This window comes from Lepus europaeus, chromosome 2 (assembly GCF_033115175.1).
Source record: "Lepus europaeus isolate LE1 chromosome 2, mLepTim1.pri, whole genome shotgun sequence".
Lineage (NCBI taxonomy): Eukaryota > Metazoa > Chordata > Mammalia > Lagomorpha > Leporidae > Lepus > Lepus europaeus.
In genome coordinates this window covers 168,776,343-168,800,494 of record NC_084828.1, presented here as the reverse complement: position 1 = coordinate 168,800,494, position 24,152 = coordinate 168,776,343, and the positions used below count along the sequence as shown (strand labels likewise).

The window sequence follows — 24,152 nt, the reverse complement described above, 5'->3', positions numbered from 1 at the left end:
CCTGCCGCGCCACGTGCAGGCCCGGGTGGCCGGTTTGCTGCGCCGCGGGTGCGCTCCGCCCCCTCCGCGGGGCGCCCAGGGCCTGAGCCCGCCCCCCGCGGGTCCCCCAGCGCGGGAAGAGCTCCGCACTGCGGTTTGGAGGTGAGCGACGCTCCTGGGTTGCCTCTAACGTGGAGTGGACCTGGGGCGGAGCGCCGAGTGCCCACCCCACACAGCCTTGGCGGCCTTGCGCTTGGTCGTGACCTGGGAGCTCCTGAGGCCTTGGGGACGGGGCTGCACTGGACCCACCCGCTCCTGGGTTGAAGCTTTTTCTAACCGGAGTCGCTTAGACAGGTGCAAGGCAGGGGGCGTGGTCCCTCGCCCGCTGGCCTGCGGGCCTTGCCCCCTCTGGCACTGCCCTCTTTGACTTCTTCCGGTTGGCGTTTGTGCTCGGGGCGCCACGCTTTCCCCTCTTCCCGGCAGAGCAAGCTCTAACGTGTAGGCGCCGAGCCAGGCGCGCCGCAGGAGGACAGAATACTTGGCAAACAGCGCGCAGTGGAGGCCCAGCTCCCATCAGCCACATCAGAAACCCCTGGGGTGGGAGCCGGTGCCAGGATTTCTTTAAGTTCAGGAGATGGCGGGTACCCTCCCTGAAACATCAGTGGAGACGGACAAAGCAGATACCTTAGTAGCTGTGAAAGACCTGGGCCTGCTGGTCTGATGGCCAGAGGATTAGCTGGTTACTGTTTTCGCCTCCACCGTCTGTGTTAATTAAGGAAGTGCTTCCAGGACTGGGGGAGGCAGGGCCTCTGTCTGCTCCCTCTCTCTGGGTTTGCTCTCCGTTGTTTGTAGCAATTCAGAGATGCATGCAGGAGTATTGGTACAGCGGTCAAGCTGTATGAATTCTTCCTGCGTTTGCCTTACAAAACGCGCTTGTCAAGGTACGTGACGAGGTCGTGCTGTTGGGTGGTAGCTGTGCATGGCCGCGAATTGCACTAAATGGTGCACTTTACTTTTTGGCCTTTCCCCGGAAGCTTTAGACCTCATCTGAACACGCGTATTCCTGAATGGAACAATTACACCTGCCTCATCGGGGCTGCCTGGCTGTGCTGTGGACGTACCCTGCCCAGCACCGTCCTGTGGTGTCCACTGAGCACCTCACGTGCACGACACGTTGTGCCAGGACCAGCCACTGAGATCAAAGTGAAGGCTAAGTAGGTCAGACGCACACACGTGATGTTGAGAGAATAAAATGAATTGCAGGAGCAGGCACTGTAGGATCCCATTTCTGTTAGCTCAGAAACAAGCACATTAAATAGAGAAGGGTACTTCAAAGAGTTCGTGGGAGAAATGAGCTAAAAGGTAACCTTTTGAAGTGACTTTGTTTCACTAGGGAGCCTGGTGTAGTGAAACCATTGAGGACGAGATAAGCACAGATGCAGGTTTGTGGGCATGGTGGAGGGAGCATGCCTTGTTCATTCTGCATATACGGTAACCACTTTGGCGTAGCTGCTGCACAGAGATCATGGGGAGAGGCTGCCTTCTTGTGCTGAGAGAGCTGGGAGATAGGGGAGTGCCTGGCGTGACCCCAGCTTTCCCGTCTGGCCAACAGGATGGATGTCGGTTGCTGAAACAAAGCTGGCCACAGAGTGGACACTCAATAAATATTGAATGAAAGTGAATGAGGTCGCTGAAGGAAGTGGGTCAAGGAAGGAAGGAAGACAGCAGGACAGGACTCTGCCGTGGACTTGGTGTGAAGTGGGAGGGGGCTGGGGGGAACCGTGGTTCTGGAGAAAGCCTTTCAAGAAGGGGTGATCACGGGGGTTTGAGATTGGTCAAGTGAGATAAGGCCTGGAGTGAATCTCCAGGGCTAGCAGAAAGAGACCCACCCGCCCCAGTGAGAGTGCGCAGGGAGCAGACTGGTGTTCCTAAGAGCTGTTATCTGAGAGTAGAAGTCTTGGAGGAGGACTGCTTTTCCATCCCGTGCAAAAGCATTGGTGGTGACGTTGCTAAGAGCAGTTGCCTTTCGGTTTGGGGGCAGGCGCAGGCTCAGCTTTGATGGGTGGAGGTTTTCATGGAAGGCAGAGACATGGAGCTTGAAGACGTGGAGCTGTGTCCCTCTGCTGCTGTGACAAAGCGCCGGAGACTGAGTCACGTAGGAAGAACAAACTTCTTACCATGATGGAGGCTGGGAAGTCTAAAGCCAGGGTACCAGCTTGTGGGGTTTGGTGAGGATCTCCTGGCTGGCCCTCCCATGGAAGGGGAGTGGAGGGGCATGAAGGGCTTGGCTAGTCCCCTCCAGCCTTGTATGAAGACGCTAGTTCCAGGGCAGGTGTTTACAAAGAGTTAAGCCCCGATGGGAGCATCACGTATCAGAGTGCCTAGGATTGAGTGCTGCCTCCACCTTGTTTTTCTTTAAAGATTACTTATTTGTTTGAAAGACAGAGGGATAGAGAGAGAAGATCAATCTTCCATCCCCTGGTTCACTCCTCAAATGGTTGAAATACCCAGGGGCTGGGCAAGGCTGAAGCCAAGAATCCGTCAAGGTCACCCGCGTGGATGGCAGGGGCCCAGGCACTTGGGCCATCTTCTTCGCTGCCTTCCAAGGCACATTAGCAAGGAGCCGGATTGGAAGAGAGCAGCCAGCTTCGCAGGTGGCGGCTTAACCTGCAGCACCACCAGGCTGCTCCTCCTGGCCCCTGCCTGGCCCAGTCCTGGCTGTCGTGGGCATTTGGGGAGTGAGCTGGCAGGTGGAAGCTCTGTATCGCTCTCTCTCTCTGTGTTACTCTGCCTTTTGAATACATAATGAATGATCTTTTATAAAGACGTGGACTCCATTAATGAGGGCGCCACAGTCATGACTTAATCATATAAAGGCTGCACTTCCTAATGCTCTTGCTTTGGGGGTTACAGGTCAACGTGAACTTGGAAGGGGCCACAGACATTCACCCCATGGCAGTAGGCATGCTTTCTGGAAGTCTGACCGGAAGACAGGGACATGTGGTAAGGGAGAGGCAAAGCCAACGTGGGAAAGGAAGTAATTTTAGTGTTTGTGTGTGTGTGTGTGTGTGTTTTAAATCAAGTGGGGGAGACTGGAACATGTTGAAATAGTCAGAGGAAGGAGCCAGTAGTAAACAGGGACAGATCCAGAAGACAGAAGGGGCAGGGGAGCGTAAGTGTGAGATGGATCAGCCTTAAGTCTGCAGCGGGCATCTGGCGAGGGGTTAAGATGCCACGTGCATGGCCTGCATCCACATCAGAGGGTCCGACTCAGCTTCCAGTGCCAGCTTCCTGCTGGTGCACACCCTGGGAGGCGGCAGGTGATGGCTCAAGTAGTCTCCCACATGGGAGATCGGGATGGAGTTCCAGGCTCCTGGCTTCAGCCCAACTGGGCAATTGTGGGTGTTTGGGGATTGAACCAGCAGATGGGAGCTCTCTGTCTCTGTCTCTCAAAATGAAAGTAGTAGGAAGCAGAAGGACCCTGAGTGGGCGACACTTGAATGCGTGGAAGGAGCCAATGGTAGGAAGATGTACAGAGGAGAACTCTGGGCAGGAAACAGCCAGCACACAGGCACAGAGGCACAGAGGAGCCTGTGTGTTTAAGGAACAGAAAGCAACAATGTAGCAAACAGGTATGAGAGGCCCCTAGAGTTTTATTCAGGGAACATAGCACCTCAGGTTAAGTTGCAGGATCCTGTGTTTGGTGGTTAAAGAATAAATGGGGGGCTGTCGCTGTGGCATAGCGGGTAAAGCTGCCGCCTGTGATGCCGGCATCCCATGTGGGCGCCTGGTCAAGTCCTGGCTGCTCCACTTCCAATCCAGCTCCCTGCTGTGGCCTGGGAAAGCAGTAGAAGACGGCCCAAGTCCTTGGGGCCCTGCACCCACGTGGGAGACCCGGAAGAAGCTCCTGGCTCCTGTCTTTGGATAGGCACAGCTCCAGCCATTGTGGCCAACTGGGGAGTGAACTAGCGGATGGAAGACCCCTCTCTCTCTGCCTTTCCTTCCTTCTCTGTGTAACTCTGCCTTTCAAATAAATAAATAAATCTAATAAATAAATAAATAAATAAAAAGAATAAATAGGGACTGGTGGTTTGGCATGGAGGGTTAAACTGCTGCCTGCAGTGCCAGATCCCAGTTGGAGCTCTGGTTTGAGTCCTGCCTGCTCTGCTGCTGACCCAGCTCCCTGCTAGTGCACTTGGGGAAGCAACAGATGATGGCCCAAGTAGTTGGACCCCTGCCACGCACATGGGAGACCAGGATGGAGTTCCGGGCTCCTGGCTTCAGCTTGCCTGAGACCTGGCTGTTTTGACCATCTGAGAGTGAACCAGTGGATGGATGACCTCTGTGTGGCTGGCTTTTTTTTTTCCTCCCCTCTCTATCACTCTGCCTTTCAAATAAATAAATAAATCTTTAAAAATAAATTCAAGGGCTTCCCACTAGCCAGATCTGTGTCAACACAAGCATCAAAATAAACACTACTAATGGATTTCCTTGAATATGTAAAATCCATGAGTCTATACTGATTTAGAGAAGTAAGTGAACAAGCCAGGTGGAAGGGGAAGGCTTCCACACAGGAATATCGGAGGGAGGGTGGGCATCTCTGGGTAGCCAACACTGGGCGCTAAGTCTCTGTACCTTACCCTGGAGAAACCTGGCTGACACCACTTTTGTCCACAGCCCCAGAGGAGGAACAAACCAGCATGTGTGCCATCTTTAACAGGAATCGAAATGCATTTATTTCATATTGATTTGTTGTACAAAAATTTTGTGAAATAGCTCCCAGGCTCAGGGATTTTTTTAAAGATTTTATTTATTTATTTGAGAGAGGGGGAGATGGAGAGAAAGGTCTTCCATCTGCTGGTTCACTCCCCAGATGGATCCAAGTAGATCCCGAGCCAGCAGCTCCCCCTGGCCTCCCACGTGGTGCAGGGGCCCAAGCACTTGGGCCATCCTCCACTGCTTTGCCAGGCCACAGCAGAGAGCTGGGTCAGAAGAGGAGCAGCCGGGGACACGAACTGGCCCCCATAAAGGATGCCAGCGGTGCAGGCAGAGGCTTAGCCTACTATGCCACAGCGCCAACCCCAGACTTAGGGATTTTATAGATCGAAGGTATTTTTAGAGGTGGGTGTTTGGTGTGGTGGTTAACAGTGCTTGGGCCACTCACATCCCACATCACAGTGCCTGGGTTTGAGTCCCGGCTCCCTTCCCAATGCCCGGTGCTTGCTAATGTGCACCCTGGGAGGTAGCAAGGATGGATCAAGTAGTTGGTTTCCTGATACCCACATGGAGAGCTGGATTGGGTTCTTGGATCCTGGCTTTAGCCCAGCCAAGTCCTACCTAGCTTTGCGAGCATTTGGGAAGTGAACCAGTTCATGGGCAATCTCTCTACCCCCCACTCCCTCCATCTCCCCCTCCCCTCCTCTCCCCTCCCATCCCCTCCTCTTCTCTCCCCTGCCCCCTTCTCTCCTCTCCTCTCTCTCATTCTCAAATAATTTCAGAGAGGTAGATGTACATAACGAATAGTTAAAACTAAGAAATCTAGTTTTTTCTGAAAACTTTCCCGAAGTCTTAGTTCTCTCTAGCACGGAGCACTTCTTCACAGGCTGAAACTGATTAAGTAATTTCAGGTACAACACACACTGGAGAAACGTTTTGTTTTACTTAGCCCTTTTCCTACACTGGCTACGGCTTTGCTTCCTAACTGTGCCCTGTGCAGACGCTGGGGTGACGTTTGTTCTGGGGACAGCGGCTGAAGGTGAAATAGCCCGTCTTCAACATTGCCATTGACAGTCGAGTGAGAAATTGCAGACTTCGGGCTGAGGAAAACAATGCCTCCTTCTGGAAAGTTCCATGGGCTTTTATCCCATTTGCTCAGGAATAGAATCTCGCTGGATGAAAGGCACGTGTGGCCGCTTGGGAGAGCCAGTGGAACAGCGGCCCCTGAAGGCGCAGGTGTCAGAGTTGATTAAACCAGCGAGGCTGTCTGTGTACCAGGTGCTGTCCAGCAGCTGCGCCTCCTCACCAGTCCTTCCAGCTGGGATGGTGTGAGGCCCTTCTGTGTCTTTGAAAACCACTCCCACAGCCTACCTTCAGGTAGAACCCGGCTCCAAGCCAAGCCTGGATCCCCTCCATCAGGTCTGGCGCGCCAGCCGGCTTGGATCGCCTGGACACTTGGGAGTTGTAAGGATGAAATCACCAGACTTAGCATTGTACCTTTTCAGAGAAGGGCAGAGATTTTTTTTTATGACTTATTTATTTATTTGAAAGGCAGAGTTACAGAGAAAGAGGGAGACACCGAGAGAGGTCTTCCATCTGCTGGTTCATTCCCCAAATGGCCTCCATGACCAGGGCTGGTCGAGGCCGAAGCCAGGAGCTTCCTCTGAGTCTCCCATGTGGGTGCAGGGACCCAAGTTTTTGGTTCATCTTCTGCTGCTTTCCCAGGAGCATTAGCAGGGAGCTGGACGGGAAGTGGAGCAGCTTGGACTCAGGCTGGCACCACTATGGGATGTACAGCTTAATGCGCTGTGCCATAGCCCAGCCCCAGGAGGAGAGATTTATTCAGAGTTTCTACTTGGTGAAAAGTCAAGTGTCAGCCTGGACTTGGGTCTTCCTTTTTTGCCGTTGGTTCACCCTCCAATGGCCGCTGCGGCCGGCTCATCGCGCTGATCCGAAGCCAGGAGCCAGGTGCTTCTCCTGGTCTCCCATGCGGGTGCAGGGCCCAAGCACTTGGACCATCCTCCACTGCCTTCCCGGGCCATAGCAGAGAGCTGGCCTGGAAGAGGGGCAACCGGGATAGATTCCGGCGGCCCGACCGGGACTAGAACCCAGTGTGCCGGCGCCGCAAGGTGGAGGATTAGCCTGTTAAGCCACGGCGCCGGCCTGGACTTGGTTCTTATTTGAGACTAGTCCATTGGTTTATTCAGTAGACACTCCTGTTGTGTTCCAGGAGCTGGGGCTCCAGTGTGGGCGCCAGCAAAGTCCCTGCCCTTGGGGAATTTGCATCTGCAGAACAGGATCTGACAGCCTAGCAGGTGCCTTCGGTTAGAGCCAACCTGATGCTGCGCTGACAAGAGTGACAGGGACTCTGGGGACAGACGAGAAGGGTGCCAGCCCGCACCCAGCGTGCCAGGCAGGACTTTCTGGAGGAAAGATCTCTAGGCTGAAGGAAGGGTGGGAGGGGAGTTCAATGTGGGGAGAGTGTGTGTGGCAGAGGGAACAGCAAAGGTGAAGGCTCGGAGGCAAAGAGAAATAGGCATCGGTTCCTTTGAGAAACCGAAATTTCAGTCCATCTGGGAGTACAGCAAGAGGTAGAGGCAGGTGAGGCATATAGGTGGGTAGGGGCTTGCTAACGCGGGCTTCTGTCATGGAGCTTTGGGCTGTATTTGGAAGGTGGTGGCGCAGTATTGAGAGCTTAGCTTGGAGCGGTAGGGTGGGCGTGGTCTTTTAACTGGAAGCAGCGAGAACAGTCGGTGAAGCAGCAGGCAGCTGATGAGAGAACCTGCCAGGCCCAGAGCTGCAGCTGACAACTGTGGGGTCTGCAGGGTAATGGAGGGGAAGAGTGAAGGGTGACCTCCGGATTTTTAAAAAGTATTTGTTTGTTTATTTATTAGAAAGGCAGAGCAACAGAGAGAGATATCTCCCACTTAGTAGTTCACTCCCCGTATGCCCACAATAGCTAAAATCAGGAGCCTGGAGCTCCATCCAGGTCTTCCCTACAGGTGGCAGGGGCCCAAACAGTTGGGCCGAGTTCTGCTGCTTTTCCCTGGCCTCTAGCCAGGAGGGAGCTGGATCGGAAGTGGAGAAGCTGGGACACGAGCCGGCGCCCACGTGGGATGCCAGCATCGCAGAGGGTGCTTTACCTGCTACGCCACCTACGCCACAATGCCAGCCCCTTAGGCCACTTCTCAATGCATGATACATGTTTAGCCCTCACAATATCACTTCATCAGATATAAGCTTGGTCCCTTCCCATAATTTTTTTTCTCTAAACTTTTTAAAAAAAATTTTTCCCCCAAAAACCTTTTATTTAAGGTATATAAACTTCATGCATTTCATAAATATAAGTTTAGGAACACAGTGATTCTCCCCACCCTATCTGCCCTGCTGCCCACACTCCCACCCTCTTCCTCCTCCCTCTCCTATTCCCATTCTTGTTTTTTACTAAGATCTATCTTCAATTAACTTTATACATGGAAGATTAACCTTATATACAATGTAAATAGTTCAACAAATTGTGTGGAAAAAAAAAAAAAACTTCCTCAACCCTTGAGACAAGGGCTGTTCAAGGTCATTACATCTCAAAGTGTCAATTTCATTTCTATAGCTTGCCTTGGGCACTCTGTTAGTCACCACAGATCCGGAGGACACATGGTGTTTGTCCTTTTGGGACTGGCTTATTTCACTAAGTATAAAGTTTTCCAGTTGCATCTACTTTGTGGCAGACCTCTAAACTTGTTGAAGTCAAAGTAACACATACACAGGGTCTCACAGTGATCCAGGACTAAGTCACACTGAACTCCCCAGATGCCCTCCCGAGAAACAACCGTCCCAGCCATTTCTGCTGCTACCGCTCCTATTTACGTCCGTATTTCTGCATCATGACCTTATGCTGCTTTTGCTTTTTTAAAAACCCTTTTACATTAGCAGTACATTTCACATATTTCTTTTTTTAAAAAGATTTTCTTTATTTATTAGAGAGGTAGAGTTGCAGACAGAGGTCTTCCATCTGCTGGTTTACTCGCCAGTTGGCTGCAACGGCTGGAGCTGTGCCAATCCGAAGCCAGGAGCCAGGAGCTTCTTCCAGGTCTCCCACATGGGTTCAGGGGCCTAAGGACTTGGGCCGTCTTCTGCTGCTTTCCCAGGCCATAGCAGAGAGCTGGATCAGAAAAGGAGCAGCCAGGACACAAACCGGTGCCCATATGGGGTGCTGGTGCCGCAGGCTGTGACTTAGCCTACTACGCCACAGTGCCAGCCCCAACATCTCACATACTTCTAAAATGAAACAACAAATACGCAGGGGTGGCCTTTGGGCTCAATGGTTAAGATGCCACTTAGGACACCTGTGTTCCATTTCAGAGCACCAAGGTTCAAGTCCTGGCTCTGCTCCTAGTCCCAGCTTCCTGCTTATGGGCAGCCTGGAAGGCAGCAGGTGATGGGTGACCCAGGACGCTGGGTTCCTGCTATCCATGTGAGAGACCTGTGTTGATTCCGGGCTCCTGGCTTAGGCCTGTTCCAGCCTTGGCTGTTGCAGGCACTTGGGCAGTGAGCCAAAAGACAGATCTCCCTCCTTCTCTCTCTCTCTCTCTCTCTCTCTCTCTCTCTGAAATTAAAAAGAAAAGTAGATTAAGAAGTGTTTTAGAAGATGAGGGCCAGCACTGTGGTGCACTAGCTAAGTTGCTGCTTGAGATGCCGTATCAGAGTGCCCGGCTCAAGTTCTGGCTGCTCCACTTCTAATCCAGCTTCCTGCTGCTGCTTACTTGGGGAAACAGCAGGTGATGGCTCAGTGCTTGGATCTCTGCCACTCACACGGGAGTCCTGGATGGAATTCCTGGTTCCTGGCTCCAGCCTGGCCCAACCCTGGCCATTGTGGGCATCTGGGAGTAAACCAGAGTCTTTCTGTGTCTCTCTGTAACTCGGCCTTTTGCATAAATAAAAAGTAAATGAATCTTAAAAAAAGGAAAAACCTATAATGCTGCTGGCACCCTGGTTCCACACTTCTGTGAGAGCTGAGCTGTGGGAGATAAGCATTGGTTGCCCAAGCCACGCAGTTATGGTTCTGTGTCATGGCAGCCTGATGAACATAGCGTCCTCTTTATTTGTTAAATGGATGGACGTGTTCATTATTTCCAGTATTTCTTTTTACAAAAAACACTGTAGTCCATAAACACGCACAGATGTTACTTTGCATGTGTCTGTAAGGTAAATTTCCATAGTGGGAAGTGCTGGGTCAAAGGGTGTACGTGTTTGTCGTGTTGATGGATGCGGCCAGATGGCCCTCATCAGGAGTCAGGCCAGTCACAAGTACCAGCAAGGCACGAGCCTGCCGGCTTCCCCACAGCCTTGTCCAGGGAGCGCGTTCTCCCGCTTGGGTCTCACCAGCCTGGTAGGCTGAGCTATTTCCATTGTAGTTCCCTTACTCTGAATAGAGTTGAATTTCCGCTACTTCCTGATTTGTTTATAATTCAGGATTCCTGTAATGGTACTTGACAATTGGCCTCTTTAACAGGAACCCCACTCCCATCCATCCACACGACCCCTCCCCCACACCCCTTGGGCTTCATTCAGTTGTATCACAGTTCTGCGTTAGTTCAGTAATCTGTTTACATTAATATCCCGTGAACATACATTTAGCATAATGCCAGGGAGTGTCCTGAATATGTAAACATTCCCTCCTGTGTACTTTCCCCCCAGGTTTCTCTTAACTTAGTAATTGCTTTTTTAAAATTTTTCATTTATTTATTTTTTTATTTTTAAGGATTTACTTATTTATTTGACAGACAGTGACAGGCTGAAGAGGGTGAGATCTTCCATCCGCTGGTTCATTCCCCAGATGGCTACAATCACTAGGACTGGGCCAGGCTGAAGCCAGGAACCTGGAACTCCATCTGGGTTTCCCACATGGGTGCAGTGCTTGGGCCCCCTTCTACTCTTTCCCAAGCGCGTTAGCAGGAACTTGAACCCAGAACTCATATGCGATGCCAGGTGTTGCTGGCTGAACCCGCTGTACCACAGTGCCGGCCCTAGTAGTTGCCATCTTTTAAGGTTCATGTGTTTTTCACCTGTTTATCCTTAAAGTTCTTTCTCCACTTGCTGCGTTGGACCTAGAATATTCCCGGTGGTAGTTTGCTGCCAGTGATCAAGTGCGTTAGATAATGTGTCCATACCGATTTTCCCCTAGCCCTCCCCCCCCCCCCACCAGGCCTACTTCCCGGAATCCAGGTTCTCCTTTCTCTTGAACTGCCCCGTGTTAAATTAGAACACACCACTCTAGAACTTCCAGAAGCTTCTAGGGGCATGTCCGGGTCTTTGTGGACCCCACCTTTGGGATTGGAGCATATGGCATTCACGCTAGGGTACCCGCCCCTTCCCTCCCGGGCAGTGTCCAGGGGGGCTGTGAAGAGACAGGTCCTTTGATTCCTGTCTGTGGCACAGGCCTCTGTTTGTCTTACAATACCCATTTTTTTTTTTTTTTTTTTAGCAGAAGAGCACCTGCCCTGCAGCCTCACTGGAGGCTGGCCCTGCAACGCTTTCTGGTGAGTGGAGTGCGAGTTGAAATTAAACTTTCCACGTCCAGGTTGTGTCCCGCAGAACCAGCAGCTGATAGGTCTCTCCCTCCTCCCCATGCTGGGATGCAGGTGTGATGCAGGGACCTCCGCTGCCCCCTTGAACTCTTGAGTCAAACTCCATGAACATGTTTGCAGAGCTGTACTTACAGCCCCGGATTCTACCTCTGACCTGGGATCTGAGTCAGGAATCAGCGTGGATTCTTCAGTAACGTGAGACAGTGCTTCCAAAAGCTCATGGCAAGTGGAATTAAAAGATAAGTTTGTTTTGGTGCAAAACATTTTGAATTGCCATCATCATTTTTTGTAATATACACTTTCCATGAACGGTTTGAAGCCCCTGCATCACTCTGCCTGTGATCCATGTGGTTTTCCTTCTCCCCTCTCTCTGGAGTTGTAGGATCCTCTTTTTTACCCTCAGTACTCTGGGATTTCAGGGCTGTAGCCTGCTGTGTCCTTTGCATCTGAATTGATGTTTTGGAAGTCTAGGTAATAGTCTTGCATTTGTTATTCAAGAAGGAGCTCCTTTCCATTTTCTTTGTAATTTCTGTCCAAAATGTCCTCTTTTATTAGTCATCCTCCTTCCTTAAGTCTTTTCTTTCCTCATTTCCAGTTATTTGCCTGTTTGTCTTTGAGTTCTTTTGGTGAATTTTGAAAATATTAAGACCATATGTTTTTTTCAAGATTTATTTATTTATTTGAAAGGCAGAGTTACAGAGAGGCAGAGGCAGAGAAAGAGAAAAAGTGAAAGAGAGAGAGAGAGAGAGAGAGAGAGAGGGGTCTTCCATCCGCTGGTTCACTCCCCAATTGGCCTCAACAGCCGGAGCTGCGCTGATCTGAAGCCAGGAGCCAGGAGCTTCTTCTGGGTCTCCCACGCGGGTGCAGGGGTCCGAGGACTTGGGCCATCTTCCACTGCTTTCCCAGGCCATAGCAGAGAGCTGGATCGGAAGGGGAGCAGCTGGGACGAGAACCAGCACCCATTTGGGATGCTGGCACTGCAGGTGACGGCTTAACCCGCTAAGCCACAGTGCCGACCTCCCTCCCCCCAAAGAGGAGTTTTTAAAGGGACAGAGATAGTTGCAGTGTGGGGTTAGAGATAAAACAATGAGTCTATTCCATTGGCAGCTGTGCAGGTGTTCAGCCTTTGTTCTGATGAGGGTCCACTCAGCTCCTATGGGGAGGTCCAGGGCATCCACCTGGTGGGGGCCTCTGGACCCTGGGGCTCAGGGTCAGCTGGCTGAGGCTCCTCTGTGAACTGGGCCAAAGTCCACCATTCCAAATCACCTCCCCTGGGGGGGGGGGCTCCTGAAATTCTTATGCAAATGTTACTATTCACCAGAGTAGGCACTATATCAGAGGCTGGCTTTTGTTACAGAAAATACAGGGACTGGGGCTGTGGCTTAGGGGTTAAGCTGCTGCCTGTAGTCCTGGCATCTGTTTTGCCATCTGATCCCGCTCTCTGCTACGGCCTGGGAAAGCACCAGAAGACGGCCCAAGTGCCTGGGCCCCTGGTCCCATGTGGGAGACCCAGAGGAAGCTCTTGGCTCCCGGCTTCAGCCTGGCCCAGCCCCAGCTGTTGCAGCCATTTGGGGAGTGAACCAGCGGATGGAAGACCTCTGTCTCTCTCTCTCTGTAACTCTGCCTTTCAAATAAAATTTTTAAAAAATGTGAAAAGTCCTTTCTCTCTGTCTCTCTCTCTCTCACTGTCCACTCTGCCTGCCAAAAAAAAAAAAAAAAAAAAAAAAGTGAAAAAAAGGAAACGAAGATGGCTTTATCGCAGTTCTACCATTGCCTCCCAGGGCACGCTTTAGCGGGAAGCTGGAATTAACTGGAAATGAAGCAGAGACTTGGACCCAGGCTCTCTGATATGGAGAGCGGGTGTCTGGTGTTGATATCGGACAAGACCCCCTAAAATTCACACTAAAACGTGGCCCCTTAAAGTTAACCGGGGTGCCACATATACTACCAGCATTTGGGGTGCCTTACGATTTCACCACGGGCTTATTACTAAATTATATTACTAAATATTAATAAGCCCAAGAGGGTTCTTGCCTAATATTTAGAGAAGAATTCTAAATACCAGCACAGATAAACGAGGCAGCATGGTACGTTTTAAGCTTTTATTCAGTAAGAAAGATGCATAGGAGAGTGAGAGCTTTATTTAAGAGAAAGAGGTAATTAGGGGTTCATACCGAGCACCAGGAACCAGCCACGTGGAAGAGCATCTAGGCCAGGAAGCCTAGAGCACATGGCCCGAAGGCCATGCGCCCTGGAGGCGTGGGGCTACAGCAAGCCCCTTCCTAGCAACACGCCAGGGAGAAACAGCAGGCCAGGCACACTGTGCCCCAGGCTTTTAACCCACTCCAAAGGGGAGTGGTCAATTAACCTGATTGGCTGGTGGGCACCCCGGTACGGCCCGGTAGGGGAATGAGGCCACACAAGGGCGTTGCAAAGGCATCAGGTAGGAGCATGAGGTCACACAGGGGCGTGGTCTTCCAGTTCACAAATCCGATCAACTCCAACCTGTATGCCTGCCTACTTCATTCCCCCCTCAGAGACTCCAGACCTTAATCTTAAGGGGATGTTGATGGGCGTTGAGTCTCCATCTTCTGTAGCTACTTCCTGCTGATTTGGGGCACAGACCCTGCCTGTTCTCGGTCTGGAAGTCTCTGCCTATCTCATCTAATGAGTTCACTTCACGAGCTGGATCTCTTTCAGTCACTGCCATCCTCACTGTCTCCAGCATGGTCATCATTATTTTCAGAAGTTGCCAGGTTCTGCTGGGTTATTTTAGATATAAATGAAGGTCCACTGTAACTCTGGAGTGACCGTGGGAGTCCAAAGCATGGCATGATGGCTTTAAGCACCTTGTGTGCTTTCTCCGTTCGGGTTGAAAAGGCCTCTATCCATCCTGTAAGAGTAACAATAAAGACTAGGAGGTACCTGTAATTACTAATTGGGAGCATATTGGTAAAGTCAACCTGCCAATCTACACCTGTCTGTTCCCCTCCTCTGCACAGGAGTCAACAGGGGAGGTGGCCTTACATGGGGAGGGTTATTCTGTAAACACAGTGGCCAAGAGCGAGTCATTTCCTTTATGACTGTATTTAGTCCCTTTCCTCCAAAAGCTCGGGAGACCAGTTGTACTAAGGTATCTCTTCCCAAGTGGGTAGAGTTGTGTATCTCCTTTATAATTTTCCATTGAGTGGCCATTGGTAGCATAATTATGATTTAGCATCCACCATCCATTTGTGTTTTTAGTATAGCCTCGCTGTTGGGCCCATTCATCTCAGGCTCCATATAGTGCAGTTCCTTAACGACTTCCACAGATTGAGGTACAAGGGCCATTTCCAAACTTTCCTGTGTAGCTGCTCTATCTGCTAATGCATTTCCCTGGTTAACATAATTGTCTCCCTTCTGATGTCCCTTGCAGTGGATGACAGCCACCTCTAAAGGCTCCAGTACTGCCTGAAGTAGAGCCAGTGTCTCTTTTCCATATTTAACAGGGGTCAGTAAGCCCCTCTCTTTCCAGATTGCTGCGTGTGCATGTAACACAAGGAAAGCATATCTGGAATCCATCTATCGATCTATCTATCGATCGATCTATCTATATTAACTTACTGACCTTTTCCCAGTTGTAAAGTCTTAGTCGATGCAATAAGCTCCACCTTTAGGGCTGAAGTATTGTGTGGTAGTGCTTGGGCTTCTATCGTCTGCCTTTCTAACTCCTTCCTTCATATAGCTGCTGCCATCGGTAAACCATGCGGCATCTGGACTTTCCAGGGTCCCATCTCGTAGGTCTGGCCTACTAGAGTGCACCTGCCTACTTCAGTGTGACAACGCCTGAGCCAAGTGCCTGCTCCGTGCTGTTATTAATGGAGAACAAGGACCTTTCCAGCTTGTCGCTAGAGACCATGTCACCCTCAGCTCTGTGTGGCCACCACAGTCTTGCCCTTCTTGCTTCAGCAGAGAAACCCAAGTTTGCTGCCTTTGCCAAAAATACAAATGTCAGAGAACCAGCCGTTGGCACCTTGCGCATGAGCCACGTGCAGAGAGCCAAGGCGTGCCTCCCTGTGGGTGATCACGCCAACTCCTCCCAGGCTCACACCTCTGGTCAGCAGGCACAGGCTACCAGTGTTCGGCTCCATTTAGCCCAGTAGTTAAGAAGCCCACAGCTCATGTCAGAGTCCCGGGGTTCAGTTCCTGGTTTCCGGCTCTGGCTCCGTCTTCCCAAGGCAGGCCCTGGAGGGGGTGGTGATGTCTCAAGTAGTAGGGTCCCTGCCACTTTCATGGGAGACCTGGACTAAGTTCCAAGCTCTTGGCTTCCTCAGCCTGGCCTTGCTCCAGCTATTGCAGTCCTTAAAGAGTGAAGGAGCTAATGGTGTTACAAAGGCACTGTTTACTTACGCACGCGGGCTTGACTGGACTCGTGTCCCAGAGACAGGCTCCGCTCCTCCGTCTTTCCCTATTTGTATGCCCTAAATTTAGCAAGGCAGTAATGAGGCAGTTTTGAGGAGTTTCGGGGTGCACGCTGTTATCTTAGGCCCTCAGGGATTAGCAAATCACAAGCGCAAGGTAGGACAGGTTTATGGTGCAGGAGCCAATAAATTATAGCCTGACCTGGCAGTTTCAGGAGGCTCACCCGGCCTTATCTCAGGTATGCAACTACGGCAGGGTGAGGAACCGGTTCCTAAGTCAGTGAGGCCCTTGGCTAGCAAGCAGGAAGGGAGTCTGTAGCATTCCCTCCAACTGGCTCCTTTAATCTCCTGCGGGAGAGGGGCTGTAACAATGGGAGGCCCCCCACTCCTGTTTCTCAAACAGAAAAAACAAAAAGCAAAAACCCCCAATTTGATGAAACCGTGACCTCGCTGCTCCAAATCCACCTTGCTCACCTGGATGGCGCTGCAGCAACAAGCAGGGCGAGCACCCTTGGCCAGCAGACCACGGCTGCCTTCTGTGCCCCCAGAGACCTTGATCGCCGGGCTCAGCTTGAACTTGGCCCTCTCCAGTGGCATGTGATGAACAGGAGTGAGTTAGAGGTCAGGGCTGAAGCCAGCAGGGTGACTTCCACCTGCAGGGCCTCCTGTTGGAACACACGCAAGCCTGTTGCTTAGGAACGCAATGGGAGGGAGACATTCTCTCAGCTCTTGGGGACTGGTGGACCGGTGAGGAGGACTCTCACCGGTGGATCTATCCGGTATTCAGTGCCTTGGAGCTGGTAGTCATTTCTGATGCTCCTTGGCACCCTGAACCAAACCGTGGCTGGCTAGGCACAGAATGGCCACTTTTCTCTTCCTGCATTTTCGTTTTCTTTTGTGCTCTCAAAATCCTGAGTGTGGTGTCTTTCTGGTGCGGGAGGCTCTTTCAAATGTTTGGAAACATGTGGCAGGAGGGGCCGGCGCTCTGGCATAGAGGGTAAAGCTGCCGCCTGCAACACCGGCATCTCCTATGGGCAGTGGTTTGAACTCCTGCTGTTCCACGTCTAATCCAGCTCCTTGCTAATGGCCTGGGAGAGCAGCAGAAGATGGCCCAAGTGCCTGGACTCCTGCACCCACACGGGAGTCCCAGTGAAGCTATTAGCATCGGCCTGGTCAGCTCTGACCATTGTAGCCATCTGGGGAGTGATCCAGCAAATGGAAGATCAGTCCCTGCCTCTCTGTGACTCTGACTTTCAAATAAATGAATAAATCTTTATAAGGAATGAGGCGGGACTAGGGGGATTGGCAGGGCTGTTACAAAGGGTGGCAAGCAGGTCTGTTTCGGGGCTGTCCCCAAAGCTCAAGATCTTGGCAGTTTTCCTCCCAAGCAGGTTACACTTTGCCAAGAGGTGGGTTCTAGAGATTCCTGCCCCATCATAAAGGGGGAGAGGGGGAGATGGCAACGCCTCTCCCCAGCAGCTTTCGGATAGGAAGCCCTGGCTGATTCCCTGCAGTCAGCCAAGAGTTCCTGAAGCACTTCCCCTAGCAGTTACGACATGAGTATGTTTGTTTATTCACTTAACAGATATTTGCACTGAGTGTGTGTGTGTGTGTGTGTGTGTGTGTGTGTGGCGGCGATGCTAGGAACACAAAATTGCAAAATCCCGTCTCTGCCCAGCCTTGTAGCAGATGCGGTCACCGGGCACGTCCTGGCCGAGGGACGGAGTTTCTGAGCAGACTCTGCCTTGAGTTTCCAGATCTGCCTTTGGGGACGCTGCCTGCAGAGACAGCTGACGGAGGGCACAGGGCAGCCGATTTCTGCAAGAGAGACCAGTCTTTGGGAGCGTTTCCAGCGGTGGGACCATGATTTGTGGGGAGAAGTCGCAGGAGAGCTGGGCAGAGGCAGGGTGGCCCCCCAGAAAGGAGGGTCTTGGCACAAGGTCTCCCAGCTGCACCTGCCGGAGGTACAGTTTACCAGAACCCTCGGTGGACCAGATGCCCCAAGTTGTTCTTGTAATAGGTGACTTCTCTTTGTATAGCCTCCCTTGATGTCACCAGTATCCACCAGGGAAAGGCAAAGTCACCGCTCCACCAGGTGAGAAACCACCCACCATCCGCACAGAGCTTGGGCAGTGGCTTGGAGAGGGGAAGGCTGGGTAGAAAGGGGTTTAGAGTTGGGAACCTCAAAAGACAAAATGACAACAAAATCAGTTTAAAGATCGAATGGGCCTCTGTCAGTGATCCATGGTCCGGCAACATCCAGCCTAAAGATACGAGGAAGGCTCTGTGCTGTCCTCACGGAACACTTGGTGGCTTGAGCAGGAATGAGGATACAGAACGCGGATCGGCCAGCGTGGGGTTTCTTCTGCGGCCTTTCCTTGTGAAGGGTAAAGCGGGAGGCATTTCCTTATCGTGCTTGCTCAAGCCGGGCAGTTTCAGGACTTGGCCATTGCCTCTCCCCCCCACCTCTTTGGAGGTCAGATAAACAACTCAGGTTTGACTTGGCACAGTGGCACGCTGGCTCGAGTGATCTGTTAGGACCTGGTGTAGCAGCTCTGTCCACGCCGACGCCTCCCCTACATTGGACTTAACAGGAGCTTGGTTTAAGGTGTGGGGGATGGGGTTGGGACCGGGTGAGGCTAACGATGCAACCGCCCAGGAGTGGTGTGGCTTTTGAGCAGAGAGGGTCAGCAAACCTCCGTGTGCAAACTCTGCGGATGGTTTCCACTGAGGAACTGAGGTCTCGGGCCCTGGGTGCCCTCAGCTTGGTAGGCATTGCTGACCTGGCCAAGCTGCTCCTCTCGCTGCATCTATGGGAGGAGCTGACACCATTCACTGCATTTGAGGGGAACTGTAGTCCTGACACTTGCTGAGGGGGGGCTAAGGCAGACTCCAAGGAGTCTGGGTGATGGGCATAGCGTCCACTGCTAGCAGGATCTCACAGTGGGAGAGAGTTGGGTGAGTGGGGATTCATAACCCAGGGGCAGCATGGGGGTCAGGGGATGGAAAATCACGAAGAAGAAACGTCCAAGATGATCGGGTTGTTGGGGCCAGGTCAGGTGATAAGACACAGGGGTGGTCAGATCATCACAAGGGCAGGGGTTTCGCTCCAGTTGCGATCAAGGTCAGTGAGAGAAGCCCAAGGTCAGGCCTCGTCATGCACAGGACTCTGGGAAGCCTGAGTAGTGTTGGACAAAGGAGAGAATCTTTGTCAGTCCAGAGATGGGGCCAGATGCACAGACCGTGGGACACGCCCGTCCAGTGCCTTCCAAAGCCGGACCCGAGCGTAAGCACACTTCCTGCTGGGAGCAGATTCAGACTGCAGAAGCCATCTGGAGATGGTGGGGACAGGGCAGGGACAGGGCAGGCACAGGGCAGGCACAGGCAGGGACAGGGCAGGCACAGGCACAGGGACAGGGCAGGCACAGGCACAGGGACAGGGCAGGCACAAGGCAGGCATGGGGCCCTGTGGAGTCTGGGTCTGACGACGTGGCTGAGATGCTTGCCAAAGCCACGGGCGACCTGTTTCCGTGACAGTTTATGCCACCTGGAGAAGTCCGTGAAGAGCTTTCTAGAGAGTGTGGTGTTCCATCTGAAGAGCCAGCATGTCCGGCGGAACGGTGTCATCAGAGCTGGACGCTTCCAGAAAAGCCCTGGGTAGAGGAGTGACTTGAGAAGAAAGAAAAATGACCCAGGAAAAGAATCGCAAAAAAAAAAAAAAAAAAAAAAAAGGACTGGATCATCATCTTCTTTCACTGCTTGTACTGAAAAGGGGAAAAAGGGAAAACGTTCAAGTCTGCAGAGAGCCAGCTCTACCTGAGAAGAACGATTCCTAATGCTCCTGAAAGATGGGAGTGTGGGCCGGTGCCGTGGCTCACTAGGCTAATCCTCCACCTGCAGCGCCAGCACCCCAGGTTCTAGTCCTGGTTGCTCCTCTTCCAGTCCAGCTCTCTGCTGTGGCCCGGGAGTGCAGTGGAGGATGGCCCAAGTGCTTGGGCCCTGCACCCGCATGGGAGACCAGGAGGAAGCACCTGGCTCCTGGCTTTGGATCAGCGCAGCACCCGCTGTGGCGGCCATTTGGGGGGTGAGCCAATGGAAGGAAGACCTCTTTCACTGTCTAACTCTGCCTGGCAAAAAAAAAAGATGGGGAGTGTGGCGCCCCACACTCGTGTCTAGAGAGACGGAACTAGGAAGTGCCAGGGATGTCAGCAGTATAGCCTGTAGAACACTCAGACGTCTACAGGCTCAGGGGGAGAAGACGAAGGAGCATCCGTCAGTGATTCTAAGTGTATTATGTATAAATTCTTCTGAAAAGTGCGGCGATTTTGAGAGGTTTTCTTAATCTTTAAAAAAGTTATTTGGGGCTATGGCACAGCTGGTTAAGTCCCGGCCTGCACTGCCGGCATCCCAAATGGACGCCGGTTTGAGTCCTGGCTGCTCCACTTCCTATCTAGCTCCCTGCTAACAAGCCTGGGAAAGCAGGGGAGGATGGCACAAGTCCCTGGGCCCCTGCACCCGCATGGGAGACCTGGAGGAAGTTCCAGGCTCCTGGCTTCGGCCTGGCCCAGCCCCGGTCATTGTAGCCTTTTGGGGAATGAACCAGCAGGATGAAGAGTTCTCTCTCTCTCTCCGTCTCTACCTCTCTCTCTGTAACTCTTTCAAATAAATAAATCTTTAAAAAAATCATTTTAAAATTATTTTAAATTTAATTATCTTAAAGGCATAGACAGAGACAGACAGAAAAATATCTTCTACCTGTGATTCACTCTCCATGTGCCCACAGCAGTTAGGGCTGGACCAGGCTGTAAGGGTCCGGTGCATAACAGGTCTTCCCAGGCAGACGAATCAATTAATTCACAGGCTTTTATTGGGGTTCCGCTCCCGGGAGAGGTTCCCCGGTCCCAACAGAGCAACAGAGCGGGGGCCGGGGAAGTCGCGCGTCAGAGATTGGGAGAGCTCCTTTTATAGATTCAGGGCATGGGAGTTAAAGGTTGAGGCGGGTCTGATCCTCATTGGTTGACCTTTAGGCACCCGCAGGGACCTTGACAAGGACTTTCTTCCCCGGAAGTAGGCCTCTCCATTCCCGGAAGTGTAGGCCTTCCTTCCATGCAGATCCCAAAGCTATCACAGGCCAAAACCAGGAGCCAGGAACTCAGGCCAGTTCTCCCGTGTGAGTGGCAGGGGCCCAAGTCCTTGAGTCACCTGCTGCTTCCGGGGGTGTGCCTCAGCAGGAAGCTGGAATCGGGACTGGGACTCAGGGACTCTGATGAGATGCGGGAATCTCAAACGGAGTCCTAACCGCTGCACCCCACACCTGCCCCCTGTGATTTCCTGGGTACCGTGAGACGCAGGATAAGCACGGACTCGGTTCACGTCAACAGGAGAGCCATCGGTGACGCTGGCCTGCTCACCTGGGGGAACTGCAGGGGTGCGGGGTGGGGGTGGGGGCTGCTTGCCTGGGGGAACTGCAGGGGTGCGGGGTGGGGGTGGGGGCTGCTCGCCTGGGGGAATTGCAGGGGTGCGGGGTGGGGGGGATCAGTGATGTGGATAATGATGTGATCAGTGTTAAGATGCTAACAGTGACCGGTATGTGAAAGTTCCTGCCATGTGCTTGTATGCAGGTTGGATTTGGGAGACTCTTGAAATGAAGGTGTTAGCCTTCTCCACTGAAAACAAAGAGAAGAGTTGATGGGTCTTTCCGAAAGCTCCTGTGGCGACCAGGGCAGCCGTGTCTGGGCAGAACCTTGAAGCTGATGAGGACGGGGTGCCGAGGCTCAGGGGCCTGGGGCACCAGGAGCTGCAGTCCTCCCCACCTGAGTGGTGTGTACAAGGACAGAGTGAACCCAGAAAAGACCCAGGGAGGCGACTCCAGCCCCACCCCATCCCACAGAGCGGTTTCTGAGAGATTGCTCTTGTGCTCCTGGACATCAGCGAATCCGTGACTGCAGTGGATTGAGGCTATCCAAGATTCCCGAGTAACATCAGGCTTTGTGCTCTGCCAGTGTAGTCAAGGCAAAAAAACATACCGGAAGGAGGCAGGCTTTCCACGTGAAAGGCTTGATTGTCTTGTGTGCTTCTGAAGCCGCTAATAAAAACAGAACAGCCTTTCTTTTGAAGTTTCAGCTATTTGCAAAACATGTCAGAGAACAGAAGCAGGAGATTAGGGACCTGTGGACTGCCCAGCACCGCTGCCCTTTCTGGAAGCCCAGAATGCGCCCACGTGACCTTGGCCGGAGGCCCAGTGTGTCAGAGGCCACGGAGGCTGCTGGCCCTGTTAGCACTCAGCCCCGTGCAAGGCCCACCCTCTCAGCCCTGGCTCTCGCCTTCGAGTGCCATGTGCCTGGGCAGCTTTGCATATCTGTCCTCGGAGGGAAAGAACTCCCTAAGTCCTGAAGATCTCTGGTACAGACACCAGCTGTTGAGACTGAAGCACAATCCAAGTTCTATAGGAAAACTGTACCAGATAAAAACACACCTCCGATGTGAGAGGGAACGGTTTATTGCAGGGGACGACGGTTACACGCTTTGTCAAGGTCATCACCGTCAGAGGGCTGAAGTTTTCCAAGCTGTTCTTTCATTTTCATTGTCATAAGAAAGTCCTAAACCAACAGCAGTCCGGGTCTGTGTGAAGCCCAGTGAGACTAAGTGACTTGCTTAAGGCCAGCCCAGCCAGCAGCGTCAGGACTGGGTCCAGAATCCAAGCCTCCCGACAAAGCTAGCGCGCGTCTTCCTGTGTAGCTCATCTGGTCTTTGCATTTCCTTCCCCGTTCCAGCTTAGGGTGTCAGGGGCACCCCAGAGCTCTCCTCTCCTTTCCCTTAGGTTGGCAATGGGGTCACTGGGGTCACTGAGGTTCGATCAATTCCCCTTTTCTTCTCCCAACTCTGATCTGCTGTTTCCTTTGTTTTCTACATTGGCATCCAGACGGGTGGGGGTTAGACACACAATACAGATTCTCCTTCTCCCTCTTCCTCTACTTCCTCTTCTCTCTTCTGCCCAGAGAGCACCCGTCTCCCCCCCCCCACCCCCCCCCAAAAAAAAAAAAAAAAAAAAAAAAAAAACAGAACCAGACGCCTGCTTTCTCTGTACATAGGTGAAGTAGCTGTCCAAGTTGCTGGACCCAGCGTCTTGGGCAAACCTGCTCCCTCTGTTGGTGGAGAGGGGACACAGTTGGCTGGTAAGGGGAGAGTGCACTCACTGAAGGGGCCTTAGATGGTAGAGACCCTCAGGGTTTCCCCCCCAAGCCCTTCGCCATGGACAGTGCCTGCTAAGGACTTGGCTCTGAAGGATAACTTCAGTCTTACTGTGGATGATTAAAGATTAAAGCTGCGTTCAGGCACCCCTATGGTGTCACCCACATAATACACATTTACTGGGCCCCCACCCGGAGGCCTGGGACTGTATTCTCAGTGTTCAGAGTTTGTCTCTGAGCCGGATTGGACTGAAAGGAAGTTGGGGTCTGGGAAGAAGATACAGGCCTCTCAGGTGGGAGGCAGGGCAGGGACCCAACCACTTGAGCCCTCATCACTGCCTCCCAGTGCACGCATGAGCAGGAGGCTGGACTGGGAGCTGCAGCTGGCACGGGTGTGGGGGTGTGGAATGCCGGCATCTGAACTACTGGGCCAGATGCCCACCCCATGGATGTGGTGTTAGAGCTGTGGAGTCACGTGGTCGGATTTGTTTTTCTGAGCATAGATTTTGGCTGCAGTCGATGGAAATAGTTGTAGATGATCAGAGACGAGAAGTGGGGATTTCTGCCCTTGGCGAGGGTAGACGTGCGAAGCAGGGGGCAGATCTGAGATAAATGGGAAAGTCAGCGATTTCTGCAGGGGACTAACAGCAGAGTAAGAGAGAGGAGGGGAGGTGTCTGGCCTTGGCATTGGAGGGACAGTGAGACTGAGGCAGGTTCAACGATTGGCCGGTGATGCACACAGGTAGGAGTAGCGTTGTACAGTCGAGCAAAGAGTAGATCTTGCCCACAGAGGAATTTGGCCAGCATCCATTCACTCCTTCAGTTTGATTTAAAATTATCTTTTCAAATATGCATAAAAATATTTGGGTTATCAATATGTATTTGGGTTATCAGTCCCTATCAGAACATACAAAGCTCTCTCATTTGCTTTTGTAAGTTTTATTAGCTAGAAGGCATATAAAACTACTGTATATACAAGAGTACTTCAAAAACATTGTGGAGAATTAAATTAAAAGATGAGTTTATTTTAATACAAGAAACTTTGAAAACCAAACATATTCTTTTAATAATAGTATTTTCCATAAACTTTTTTGAAGATCCCTGTCTTCATCAATTTCAAAAATTTTTTAATTGTTTTATTTATTTGAAAAACACAGGGGCTGGCGCCGTGGCTCACTTGGTTAATCCTCCGCCTGTGGCGCCGGCATCCCATATGGGCACCAGGTTCTAGTCCCGGTTGCTCCTCTTCCAGTCCAGCTCTCTGCTGTGGCCCAGGAGGGCAG

General features: G+C 52.0%; 1 long non-coding RNA gene across 1 annotated transcript; it reads left to right on the top strand.

The window, feature by feature from the left end:
• Positions 1 to 62: 62 nt before the first annotated feature.
• LOC133750083 (uncharacterized) lies at positions 63 to 21,511 on the top strand. Its single transcript, XR_009864641.1, has 3 exons — positions 63 to 141; positions 11,177 to 11,231; positions 21,301 to 21,511. It is a non-coding gene; the product is annotated as an uncharacterized LOC133750083 (long non-coding RNA).
• Positions 21,512 to 24,152: the final 2,641 nt, after the last annotated feature.